We start from the raw sequence: 13,743 nt of genomic DNA on the forward strand, positions 1-13,743 counted from the left end.
TGATAGTTTAGTGCTTTTTTTATCCCCTACAGGAAAATAAAATGTAACCTCATAGTATAATTTTTATAAATTCAACTTCCCAAGGCCCTCATATCACCATAGCCCTATTTTTCCTACCCAGTTTAATCCCATTTAGTATCTCTCTTTTGTAAAGTAAAATTTTAAAAAACAGGAGGGCTAGGGTTGTAGCTTAGTGGTAAAGTACTTGCCTAGCATACATAAAGCTCTGGGTTAAATCCCTCTACTGCACACAGAAAAGGAAAGGCAGTAAGGCATCTCCCAAAATAATGCTCACATATTTTAACAGGATAAGGATTTTTGTTTCTTTGTTGAGACAAGTTCTTTACATACTGTAAATCCTTCAATATCAGTTCAAGTACCATCTGCTTGAGGGAGATTTATTTGATTTCTACAAAGTGAGGGTGATCTCTTTCTCTTCTTCTAACTTTTATTGTTGATATGGTCTAAAAGTCCCCTCCCCAAATCATAGGTTAAAATTTAATTGCCACTGTGATACTTTGGAAGGTGGGGTCCTTAGGAGGTGGTTAAATCAGAAGGGTGTAGAAGTCATGGGTGGGATTAGGGCTGCTCTTATAAAATAGCTTGAGGGCGTGGGTTTGCTGTTTTCTCTGCCATTCTGTGAAGAGACAGCAAGAAGACACTCAACAAAACCCCAAATGCCAGTGACTTGCTCCTGCAATTCCCAGCCTCTAAAACTGTGAGAAATAAATTTCTGTTATTTATAAATTACCCAGTCTCAGGTATTTTGCTATAGTAGGAAAAGTGAACTAAGATATAGTATATTTTTGTTTGTTTGTTTTTTGGTACCAGGGATTGAACTTGGGACCTTGCAAGGCAGCCAGAGGCACCACTAAGCTAAATCCCCGACCCTAAGATATGGTATATGATTTATACTTTTCTTTTATTGTTTTGGGGTTTTTGTTGTTGTTGTTGTTGTTGTTTTGGTTTTTTTTACTTTTTGGTACCAGAGATTGAACTCGGACCTTGAGCCTTGGAGACAGGTGGTGGAACCGCTGAGCTAAATCCCTGGCCCTTTACTTTTCTTTTATTACCTCATTCAGTATTTTATAAAACTCTCAAACCCTCTGCTACATTAAAGGTAGTTCACAGCAGGAACAAAAATTACAGATTAAATAACAAAATCAATAGGGAAAAAAAATCCCTTGATACAAGGTTAATTTATATAGATGATAATACAGTTCTTTAAAACTAACTTTGTAAAAACACAGTAATGTGTCACCTAGTACCACACATACACATATGTACACACACAAAATATACATGTCTAAAAAAATAAAACACAATATGACAATCTTATTCTACAATTTTAGGTCTGTACATGACTGTTTTTATACATTCAATGAGTATGCAATATTGCATTTAGCAGAAAGTAAAAAGTATAAATTTTACCACATCAGGCACAAAGGAAAATTTCAAGTACAAGGTTGATTCCCAAAAGACACCTGAGCTATCCACTAATGTGGCTGTCCTGCGCAAAGTGACAGCAGAATGTTTGCACGTCAAAGAAGCTGTTGCTAGGTGAACACATCACAAAGTTCTAAGAAAGCAGCAGCAGCCAGGCATGGTGGCACATGCCTATAATCTCACCACTTGGGAGACTGAGGCAGAATTGCTGTGAGTCTGAGGTCAGCGTGGGCTACATAGTGAGTTCAAGACCAGCCTGAAGTACATAGAGAGAACTTGTCTTAAAAAAAAAAACAAAAAAGAAAGGGCTGGGGATTTATCTCAGTGGTTCCGCCACCAACTGCCTCTCAAGCGCAAGGTCCCAAGTTTGATCCCCTGTTCCCCCGAAAAAAAAGAAAAGAAAAGAAAGGAAGGAAGAAACTGTATTTTCCTAATGCATTTTTGATGTTAAAATAACTATGCATATACTTCAAATATTATCTAATATTCAGGAAATACTGATATACTAATCTCACTTTAAGTTCTGACTTAACTGGATGACAATACAGACAAGGTAAAAATGTGTTTTTAATTTTTGTTGTATGTTTGCAGAATAATGATTACATTCATTGTGAGTTGATACATGTACCTAAAACATTTTCATTATTTGTTTTATTCTCTTCCCCTCCTCTCCCTCTGTACTTTCTTCAGCTTTGTTTGTTTTGTTTTGTTTTGTTTTGAGACAGGGTTTTGCTGTGTAGTTCAGGAGAGCCTTGAACTCACTACTAGCCCAGGCTGGCCTCCAAGTGCTAGGTTTACAGGTGTGTGCCATCACACCTGACTTTTCTTTGTCCTTTCCCTTTTCAAAAGATCTATTTCCTATTATCTATGTTTTATTTTACTCTTTATATCTTGGGTTTCTCATATAAGAGAAACTATACAATTTATGCATCTGTATATGATCTATTTCACTTAACATTATGGTCACAAGGTTCATCCATTTTCCTACAAATGACTCAAGTTCATTATTTTTTATGGAAGAGTAGCACTCTGTATATAAATGCTGCAATTTCTTTATCCATTCATCTTTTGATGGGCATACAGGCCACTTCCAAGACTTAGCTATTTTGAGTTGTGCTACTGTAAACATGGATATGCATATATCACTGTAATATGTTTTTAACTCCTTTAGGGATGGATGCCTGAAGGGGAAACACCTGGATTAAAGAGAATTTCTATTTTTCCTTTTTAAAGAAATCTCCACGCTAATTTTCATAGTGGTTGTACAATTTTACATTCCCACCAACAGTGTAAAAGGGTCCTTTTTCCCCTCCAGCCTCTCTGGCATTTAGTAGTATTTGATTTCTTGATGACAGCCATTCTTTCTGGAGATGGAGTCTCAGTGTTGTTTTAATTTGCATTTCCCTAATTGCCAGAGCTGTTGATCATTTTTTCATTTTTTTACTGGCCAGTTGTACTTCTCAGAAGTGTCTATTCATTATAGTACTGCATTTTTTGATTGGCTCTTTTACTTGTACTGTACTTTTAATGGTAGATGTTTCTCTTCCTTGGTTAGGTTAATTCCTAAGTATTTAATTTTTCTTGATGCTATTTTGACTTGTATAGTTTTCCTAATTACTTTCTCAGTGAGTTCATTATTAGTATACAGGAACCCCATTGATTTTTGTGTTGTCTCCTGCTATGCTACTGAGTTTCTAGATGTCTTTTGGCAGAATCACTGGGGTTTTCTATGTAGAGAATCATGTTATATGCAAATCATAATTTGACTTATTTTCTTGTACATACCCCTTTTGTTTCTTCCGCTTGCCTGATTTCACTGGCTAATGTTTTGACTATTATATTAAACAGGATTGGTAATAATGCACATCCTTGTCTTGACCCTGATTTTTTTTTTTTTCTGAGACAGGGTCTCTTAGGTAGTTCATGCCCTGGAAACTTGAGGTGAGTCACCTGCCTCAGTCTCCTGAGTGCTGAGATCACAGGTGTACTCCACCATGCCCGACTTTAGTTGGCTTAGGGTTACTTCTTTCCTGCCTTTCATAAATGTAAAACCTTGCTACCTTCTGTGCTTGTCTTGACCAATTCTTTGATCAGGACAGAAAGAACCTAGAAACCACCTCTAGAAGGAGACTCCCAAAACCAGGTAACATTGAGACATTTCAAAGATGTCTTTAGCAGTGTCTCCTAAAACCAAATATTTGTACCCTGTAGCTCAGTAGTTCAGTTCCATCACAAATTGTGGCCATGGTCATGTTTGTCACACAATGCAGAGTTCTTGCTGAATGCTTGTTTATGAACGAAATTATTCATAAACAAGCATTTGTGAGCCTAGGTATTACTATACTTTCTTTTTGTTGCCTGTTATTGGATTATTTAGGGCTTTTGTTTTTGCACTGGGGATGGAACGTGGGCCCTTGTGCTTGCATGACAGGTGGCAGAATCACTGAGCTAAATCCCCAGCCAGGGTTTTTTTTTTTTTTTTTTTTTTTTTTTTTTTCTTTTTTTTTTAATCACTTACTCTGGATTCTCCAACTTATTGGAGTAAAAGTTCTCAAAGTAGTTATTAATAATCTTCTCGATTTTGGTGGTGTCCACTGTAATTCACCTTTTTCATTTCTCATGGCATTGATTTGTATTTCTTTCCCTTTTGGTAAGATTGGCTAAGGGCTTTTCTATTTTGTTTGTGTGTATGTGCGTGTGTATGTGTGTGGTACCAGGGATCAAACTCTGGCCTTTGTGCTTGCAAGGCAGGCAGCGGAACCACTGAGCCAATTCCCCAGCATTTTGTTTATTCTTTCAAAGAAACTATTCTTCGATTCATTGCTTCCATGTCTCAATTTCATTAATTTCTGCTATCATCTTTATAATTTCCTTCCTTGTACTAGCTTTGGCTATGGATAATTCTTGTTTTTCTAGGACCTTAATGTGCATTATTAGGTTATTTATTTGGGTTCATTCTGTTTTTGTGATGTGGTCATTTAGTTACAAAATTCCCACTTAGGATTGCTTTCATTGTATAAGTTCTGGCATTGTACAGGCATTATTGTTCGAATCTAGAAACTAATCTCTTCCTCTATTTCTTCTGTGATCCACTGATTATTCAGGAGAACATTGTTTAATTTTCATGTTTGCATGATTTCTGTGATTTCTTTGGCCATTGATAGCTACTTTCATTACACTATGATTGATAATACGCATGGTATAGATTCTTTTCCATTTACTTAAGCATGTTTTATGGGTTAGCATGTGGTCTATTTTGAAGAAGGTCTCATATGCTGCTGAGACTGTATATTTTTGTTGGGTAGATCCGCCTAGATATTTATTAGGTCTATTTGTTCAATGGTTTGACTGAACTCATTTGTCTAATCTTTTTGACAGTGGGATATTGAAGTCTTCCAATATAGTTGTGTTGATATTTATACATTTTATGTCTAGTAGTGTTTATGAAGTTGGTTGCACTGCAGCTTAGTCCGTATTTTTGTGTTTATAATTGTTATTTCTTCTTGTTGAATTGTCCCCTTAACTACTATATGGTGATCTTATTTGCCTCTTCTGATCAGTTTGCCATGAAGTTCACTTTGTCTGAATGTAAGATAGCCACTCCTGTTTGTTTTTGAGTTTCCACTACACAGAATATTGCTTTCCATCCTTTGATTTTTAGTCTGTGAATTTTTTGGATTAAAAGTGGCTTTTTGTATGCAGGGTATCATTGAGTTCTTTCTCTTTTTTTTGGTACCAGGGATTGAACTCGGGTCCTTGTGCTTGCAAGGCAGGCCACTGAACCACTGAGCTAAATCCCTGGCCATCGAGTTGTTTCTTGATTCATTCTGCTATCCTATTTCTTTCAATTGGGAAAGTCAAATCTTCACATTGTGAAGTACTACTGAAAAGTACTTTTTTTCTCTCATTGGATTATTTTCCTGTTAGTAACTTCCCTTTCCTTCCACTTAATGCTCACCTTGCTTGCTGTATTCATTGTTAAACTTTTTTTTTTTTTTTTTTGGTACTGGGGATCAAACTTGGAACCTTGTGCTTGTGAGGCAGATATGGTGTCGCTGAGCTAAATTCCCAGCCCCATTCTGTTAAACTATTTGACTCTGTTGAACTTCATTTTCTCTTTCTAGAATATTCTTGAGAATTTTTTGGAGTGCTGGTACAGTGGTCATGAATTTGTTTTTCCCTTATGGGGGTCCAAACTCAGGACCTCACACTTGCAAGGCAGGCATGGTACCACTGAGCTAAATCCCCAGTGGCCATAAATTTGTTAGTTCTTTTTGTCATGAAAATGCCTTATTTCTCCATCAATTTTGAAAGAGTTTTGCAGGACGTAACAGTCTGAGTTGAAAGTTTTTTGTTTGTTTGTTTTTTAGGGCTTGAAATACTTTATTCCAAGCTCTCTTGGCCCTTGAGGTTTGTGTTGAGATGTTTGCTGTAATTCTAATTAGCTTACCTTTAGAAATGATTTGTTGGTTTTCTCTCACAGCTTTTAAGATTCTAACTTTGGGCAGGGGTATGGGGAAAAAACAAGAACCAAGACATATCATGTAAAGGTACAAGACTGCAATGATAAGTGTAACTGTATTGTTTGCTTTAAATGTACCAATAAACAATGGGGAAAATGATTCTTTGTGTTGGACTTCTGGGATTTTGACTACAATGTATTTGTGGAGAAGTTTATTTTGGATTATGGCTATTTAGAGTTTTTTATACCTCACCTCTCTGTATGTTTAATTTTCCCCATATTTGGAAAGTTTTCTATTTCTGTAAATAGGGTTTTAAAATGCCTTCTATGCTATTTTTTTTATTTTTCACTAATTCAAATTAATCTTGTCTTCTTGGACCATCTAGCACTTCATGGATCTACTTTTCATATTTTCAAAGTATCTGACTAATTGGTCATTGACATCACTTCTTTTAGTCTTATACTATCCTTATATAACTTATGTAACTTCTGCTGCCCATACTTTATCAAGTTTTTAACCTCCTGGAATTGTTTGGTACTTTTCATGGACTCAAATTCTTTGCTAAAAATGGTCTTTTTTTTGGACATGGTCTCATTATGTAGCTCAGGATGACCTTCAACTCATGTAAATCCTTCTGATTTAGCCTCTGGAGTGTTGGGATTATAGGCATGCACCATATCCAGCACGTTCATTCATGTTTTGTATTATAATTGTATTGTTTGGTTTAGCTGATAGTTTTTTGTGTTTAATGAAAACTCATCATTTTGATTTTTAAGCCCATTATCTGTTTAGTTATATCTTCTTTGCAGTCACTGAGCACTTCACTGATGTTTTTTTTTTGTTTTTGGTATCAGGGGTTGAACTAGGGACCTTATGCTTGCCAAAGCAAGCAGTGGCACCACTGAGCTAATCCCCAGCCCTCTTGATCTGTTTATTTAATCTTCTTTTTTCATTTTAAATAATTAAAGAGTGGGGCTTTTGATTTCCTTTTCCTCAATGACCCAGGGCTCAGCTTTGGGAGTATTGGGAATTTTGGAAGCACTTTGTCACCTTGTCTTCTCATATTTTATTTTAGAGAGAGAGAGAGAGAGAGAGAGAGAGAGTGTGTGTGTGTGTACACGCATGCTGAAGCTTGTAGACACTCAGAGTGGAGATCTCTTTAGTGACTGCTTTTCAGTGATGCACTCTGGGTATGATTAGTTATAGGCCTTTGCCTGTTTTCCAAGATCTCACCACCTGTTAATTTGAGGACAATGCAGAATAATTGACTGAGGAACCCTTTCTCTGGGAATGGACCACAGTATTGTTAATGACACAAATTCAGACATTGGCATACAGAGAAAACCTATTAACACCAACAACTATGCTACTCTGGCAACAGCAACTAAATCAGCAACAATACTAGTGTCAAAGACAAACGATATAATATACCATAAGAACAAATAATATACCACTTTTTTTTTTCTTTGTACTGGGAATCAAACTCCAGACCTTGAGCTTACCAGCCAGGTGCAGTGCCACTGAGTTAAAAAAAATTTTTTTTGCGCGTGTGGTTTTTTTGAGACAGGGTCTCACTATGTAGTTGAGACTGACCTGGAACTCACTATGTACCTTAGGCTGGTCTCGAATTCACAGCGATCCTCCTGCCTCAGCCTCCCAAGTGCTGGGATTACAGACATGCGCCACCACACCTGGCTTGAGTTAAATTCTTATAGAAGAGCTCTATAGTTATAGTATAAAACATAAGAGAAACCAAATATTGACATAAATATCTACTAAATGCAACAACTGCATCTCCACTAACAATAGAGAAATATTTAACAGTAATAGCAGTGTTAATGATCAAAAATTAATAAATCTTAAATGGTTATACTAATAAAGATGGAAAGGATGTAAAATGGGAGAATGAGGGAAATATTTGAAAAATTAAACAGAAGATGAGGAGCAAAGTGATATAAAGGATCCTATGAAGGAGGAAAAATAAATTAATAGAATTAAAGGTAACAGAAAAGAATAAGAAAAGGAAAGTTGAAAGAAAAAAATGAATATATAAAAATAAACAAAAAAATCTCCTATTTTTGAACCCATGGTTTCCTTCTAGGATTGTTTTGGAATCTAGCAAGGTGTGATTTTTCTGTTTTATGGTCTGTGCATCTGAGTGATCACCTGTTTCAGAGACCCCTGTCTACTTACCCCAGGCTATGGCAACTGTCCTAGCTGAAGCATGTTCTTGCTCATGTTGGCTGATGGGAAAGTGATCAGACCTCTCTACACTGTGCTGGATGTAGGCAGTAGGTTGAGGGTTCAAGCAGACCACTGGTCTTAATGCGAGATCCAGCTGCTTCTGAAAAACCACACATCAGGCCTGGCTTCTCATCACAGAGGGCAGGGTTCCATGTTCTTCCCAGGCTGAGCTTAAACTTCTCAGGGGAATCTATGTCTAATCTGCAACTATCTCCTATGGCTTTTCCCCATCCAGTCACTGTGGAAGGGTAACAGTAGAAACCCTGAAGTGAAGTTGTCCTGTAGTTGTTCTGTGGCTGTTTTAAATCAACCCCACCAGGCATGGTGGTGCATGCCTGTGATCCCAGCACTACGAGGCTGAGGCAGGAGGAGCACCACTAGTTCAAGGCCATCTTGGGCTACATAGTGAGTTCAAGGCCAAGCTGCACTATAAAGCGAGACCTTGTTTCAAAAAAGCAAACAAAGAAATTAACCCCTTCCCAAGGTGGCACCTGATTAAACATTCTCTAGCAATATGGCTGGTGATCACTGGATTTCTTCTGCTACTCTAGCCTGCTGCGTAGGAGTCACTTTTAAGAGTAAATCCACATATGGTTCTTGCAGTTCACAATATCTGTGGGCTTTTCTTAGAACTAGCACTGCTGACCAGGTCCACTGCTTCCCCCTGGAGCTCCTGACTTTGGGTGCTCACCTTGTATGTGCAGACAGGTTCTCCCCAGAACCCAGACTGCTTTGTTCTTTTCTCTGCATTGTGGTCCATTTCTCCAGCTTCACTGTAGTTTTTCATTTTCCTGTCAGTTCCCTTGCAATTCTCAGGATTTTTGTGTTTGTTTACTGTTATTTTCCAGATTTCTGGATTCCAGGTCCCACAGAGGCTATATTTTGATACTGATCACCATTCTGTATTCACTTGTTTAGACAGGCTATTTGCTATGTAGTCCAGGCTTACCTTGAGTTCATTATGGAGCCCAGACTTACCTCAAATTTGCAGTGATCTTCCTGCCTCAGCCCTTTCAGTGCTAGGATTACAGGCACGCACTACCACACCTGGCTTTCTCCCCATAGTTTTTAAAAGCTATACGGATCATTTCAATGTAAACTCAGTGCTGAGATCTGTCATTTTTATATGATAAAAATGAAGCAGAGATAAATTAAGTAATATTCATAGAAATGCAAGTGATGGATAATTAAATCAGGAGAACAAGGAATGTATTTTTCTCTACAAGATTTTTAATATGCTTATATTCTCATAGGAAAGTCAGAGAGTCAACAAGTATATTAAAAATAACCACCAGTCATAGTGGCACACTCCTGTAGTCCTAGCCTGATGAGTGAGGCATAATTTTGTTTGACCTAGGAGTATGAGGCCACCCAGGGAACATAGTGAGATGCTATGTCAAAAAAACAAAACCACAACACTTTAGCCAGTGATAAATGCTATAATAAAACAGGTTAATGTGACAGTAACAGAAAGGTAAACTAGGAAGCAATTTTTTGTATATGGCTCAAATTCAGGGTCTTAAAACACACTAGGCAAGCAAGTACTGTACCAATGAACTATACCATCAGCCAAGGTAGCAACATTTTTGTTTTTTTAAAGTGGGTCTCCCTATGTTGTTCAGACTGGCCTTGAACTTGCAGTGATTCTCCTGTCTCAGCCTCAGTTTTCCAATTTCCAAGTGCTGGAATTATAGGCTTGTGCCACATGCCCAACATTAGATCATCCTTTTTTTTTTTTTTTTTTTTGGTAGTTGCTTTATACATTCATTTCTTACCACCTATTGTCTTATTTTTACAGTGTAGTCTCTCCCACCATCTCAGAACATCTAAATTTTCCTTAAATTCAAGTTCCAGCTAAATGTTATTTCTTCAGCAAAGCTTTTCTGATCCCCTTAAGAATAATTTCGTCCGCTGATGAATTATCATCAGATGGAGTGTCATTTATGACACATTGGTTTTCTTATAGCTATTCACGTGCATCTTATCAACTTTAGCAGAGGAAGAGCTTCAAGATAACTATTCTTTCAAGAAACTTAATAGCATTTTACCTGAAAAAAATTGAACATAGAATAGATCACCTATCTTGAAAGTCACCCTTGAGACCCAAAAATATACCAAGATTCAGATTATGAGCCTTTCTTCTCTTGATGGCCTGCACTGAGTACATGATTTTTATATTTCTAGCTAATAAATCCCTTTATGCCTTTTACTGACATGTCCTGAAAATTCTTTCTAAATAGTTGGAGTCAGTGACCTGTAAATTAATTTCTATGGGTGAGTTTAGGAACCTCCTTGGACCCTGCTGGGTGACACTTCCAGAGGAAGTTCAAATGGCAATTCCAGCTGCCAATTGCTCAAATCAAATCCTTGCTTTCTCTCTTAGCACTCTGAATTCTTCCCTTCATTCAAGTTTCTGCTCAAGTCAGAATACCACAGAAACTTTTCACAATTTAAAAATATGAGCTTGGGATTTAGCTCAGTGGTTTTGCTGCCTGCCTCACAAGCGCCAAGTACCCGAGTTCGATCCCAAAACAAACAAACAAACAAACAAATAGTACTCTCCCACCTTCCCACCATCACTATCCTTTGATTTTGCCTGTTTTTAAAAAACACGTTTCGAGGCTGGGGAAGGGTAGTAGAGTGCTTGCCTGGCTTTCATGATGTTGTGGGCCCAATCTTCAATACTGCAAAATTAAAAAAAAATTACATATATCATGTTTCCATCTCTAAAGTTAGAGTACACATTTTTTTTAATTGATCAGTCACCTGCACCAGAATATGGGCCTAAGGCAAGAACAGTTCACTACAATAAAAAAAATTACATATATCATGTTTCCATCTCTAAAGTTAGAGTACACATTTTTTTTTAATTGATCAGTCACCTGCACCAGAATATGGGCCTAAGGCAAGAACAGTTCACTACAGTACTTGGTATGCCAGTATTCCTTTACCATCTAGAGCAGTGTTGTTGGCATATAGTAGCAGCTCAACATTTGTTCAATAAATAAATAAGTCCTATATAAGTATTACAGCTGCAAATCAATCTGTTGATATGGCAAAGGCAATAGACATAGAGATGAAATGTCCATGTTTTGGGCCTACACCAGGCACTGCTTCTGGCAAGTTCTTTCTCCTCCCTAGTACAGAGTTGCAGTCCCTCCTGAGCATTGATGAATTAAAATGTAAAATAACTAGTTTTTGCCCAAAATCCATTTCCTTTAAACTCTACATGCTGAGTAACTGGGTTAGAGAACTTGAGTTCCAATTGGTCATTTTAAATTCACAGAGGAAGCTGTGATAGGTGGCAACTAAACAACTGAGCAAGGCCTACGTTCCAATTACCCATAAAAAGTTCTGGATGGTGGGGCCTTGCAAAAACTTCATTTTACAGATTACCCTCCTGAATAAACCAGGACTCTCTTCATTCTAATAAAAACTTTAACTTCCTCCTTGTGGTTTCTGACATCATTCTTCCATACTGAGACTGCTAGCCGGCTTTGTATAGAATTCACTATTGTATCATTACATATCATATTGATGTGTTCACTTGTGCAAACTTCAAGAATGGTAAAGTAGGAGCTGAGGGTATAACTCAGTGGTAGAGTTTTTTTTTTTTTTTTTTAAATGTGTTACTAAGGATTGAATCCAGGGCCTTCACATTGAGCTACATCCCCTGTCCCACCCCACCCCCACCTTTTAAAATTTTGAGGTGGGGTTTCACTAAATTGTTTAATTGCCCGGGCTGGGGTTGAAATTATAATCCTGCCTTAGCCTTCCTGAGTGCTGGCATTACAGGTGTGCGCCACCATGTCCAGTTTTAAAGCCATTTTTAACATGGAGAAGGTCGTAGTTCATTCCTTCTCTCTTTCTAAGGGGAAGGAAGGAGGTAGAAAAGAATCAATTACCTGAAAAAATCATCAAAGAGTTGGGCATGGTGGCACACACCTGTAATCCCAGTACTCTGGAAGGCTGAGGCAGGTGGACTACAAATCAAGCCCAACCTGGGCAATTTAGCAAGACTGGGTCTCAAAATTTAAAAAAAAGGGTTGAGGAGCTTGGCAGGAAAGCCCAGGATTCAGCCTCTAACACTGAAAAAAATAGACAATGAACGATTCTCTAATTCTATTATGGTGATGACTGCACAACTGTAAACGTACTAAAATAATCACTGCTCCCTCTGTACTGGGAATTGAACTCAGGACCTTGTGCCATCAAGCTAAATCCCTGACCCAAAATGGGTGAGTTTTAAGGTATGAATCTTTTTTTTTTTTTGTACTGAGGATCGAACTCGGAACCTTGTGCTTTCGAGGCAGGCAACAGAACCACTGAGCTAAATCCCCAGCTTGGTTTGTATCTTATACTTCAGTAAGATTGCTAAGTTTCTCTTTCCATGGGTACTATAAAATATTCATCTTAGGCAAGTCACATATCAAAAGTCCACCAAAATAAATAAATAAATTCAGGAAATGACCTCTGTCCTTAGTTGAAACACTATGCTATACTGGTTACTTAGATTTATAAGCTAGCTCCAAGGAGATGGTGGGGCCAATTAGCCTCAAATAACCATCTCACCGTGTCCAGGCGTGTAGTCTTTATAGTAAGGAACAGAGGGCAGGGTGACCACGGAGAATGCAGACCATTTTCATTTTCTGCTCTTTTGCCCCTTTCTTGTGGAAAAGAAATGGGACTCCGGCCACCTGGGACCAGCATCTGCACAGTCTGTCACTGTGGGGCTGAGAAGAGGAGAAGGTGTCGATTCTGTGCTCAGCCGCAGCAAACTGGGAGTTGTTTTCTCTAAAAGAAACAAATCTTTAACGTTCTATCTTGCAGTGTCCATTACAAAGGCAGCCAAAGAAAGGCTGACGGAAAACCCAGCTATCTGGTCTGGTCGGAAGGACTTTTCTTCCCAAGCTTGGGGAGGGCTGTCTGAGCTGAGGGCAGATCAGCCCGCTTCCTAGAGCTAAGAAAGCAAATTCAGCGTCCGCCCTCCGCTTGGCCCTCTAGCCTGCTGCCCGCACCCCCAATCCCGCTGAGGATACTTCCATCGCCGGGCCTCCAATTTTCTGCCGACCCTCCCGACCTCCGCAACTCCGCGGGGAGACACAGCCGTTTCTCCTCGGGTGGGCAGCAGGCTCCGCGAGGAAATTTTAAGTCACCTCAGAAATGGCCCTGGCCGCCCCCGTCTGGCGGCGCCGGTGTGAGAAACTCGGAAGCCGCCCCACGCTCAACACCCGCAGTCACCCGGCGCCCTGACCGCTCCTGCGCGGGGTCGGCCACAGCTCCCCGGCGAAGCAGCCAGCCTGGAACAGGACCTCCCAGAACTGAGGCCGGTCCAGAAGACTTGCTTCCAGGGCCCGGAGGCCGCGTTCCCGCGAGATCTTCTCGCCCGCCCCGCCTCCGGCCTGTCCCGCGCTCTGATTGGTTGGAATCTCAGCGGGTTCCGGAATCAGTCCCAGACTCCTGTTCGCGGGCTCCCGCCCCTCACAAAGGTACGCCTCGCACAGGCTGTTTCCAGCAGCCAATCATTTCCACCAGCCAGTCACCACCAATTTTCTTTATCGTTCCTTTACTCTTTTGCGTCTGCAGCCCC

At 39.2% G+C, this 13,743-nt stretch overlaps 1 protein-coding gene and 1 long non-coding RNA gene across 6 annotated transcripts in view; both read right to left on the bottom strand.

Annotated features, from left to right (window-relative positions):
• LOC104847556 (coiled-coil domain-containing protein 170-like) overlaps window positions 1-10,795 on the bottom strand; it is a 54,641-nt gene extending 43,846 nt beyond the window's left edge. Inside the window, exon 1 of one of the 4 annotated variants that reach the window (XM_033766920.1) lies at window positions 10,720-10,795. The gene's annotated coding sequence lies outside the window, so the exon portion shown is untranslated. Of the gene's footprint in view, window positions 1-1,431; window positions 1,631-8,102; window positions 8,532-10,719 lie in introns of those variants that run through there. The other 3 variants (XM_010603014.3, XM_010603012.3, XM_010603013.3) reach the window with 3 other exon arrangements.
• LOC109117381 lies at window positions 10,796-13,669 on the bottom strand. Of its 2 annotated transcripts, none has more exons than XR_002024690.2 (3): window positions 13,310-13,669; window positions 12,726-12,886; window positions 10,796-10,837 (listed from the first exon to the last, which is right to left on the bottom strand). It is a non-coding gene; the product is annotated as an uncharacterized LOC109117381 (long non-coding RNA). The 2 variants fall into 2 exon arrangements; XR_002024689.2 differs by having other exon boundaries at window positions 12,726-12,947.
• Window positions 13,670-13,743: the final 74 nt, after the last annotated feature.

The sequence above is a fragment of the Fukomys damarensis genome, unplaced genomic scaffold, assembly GCF_012274545.1.
Source record: "Fukomys damarensis isolate Sample0158 unplaced genomic scaffold, DMR_v1.0_HiC HiC_scaffold_21, whole genome shotgun sequence".
NCBI lineage: Eukaryota > Metazoa > Chordata > Mammalia > Rodentia > Bathyergidae > Fukomys > Fukomys damarensis.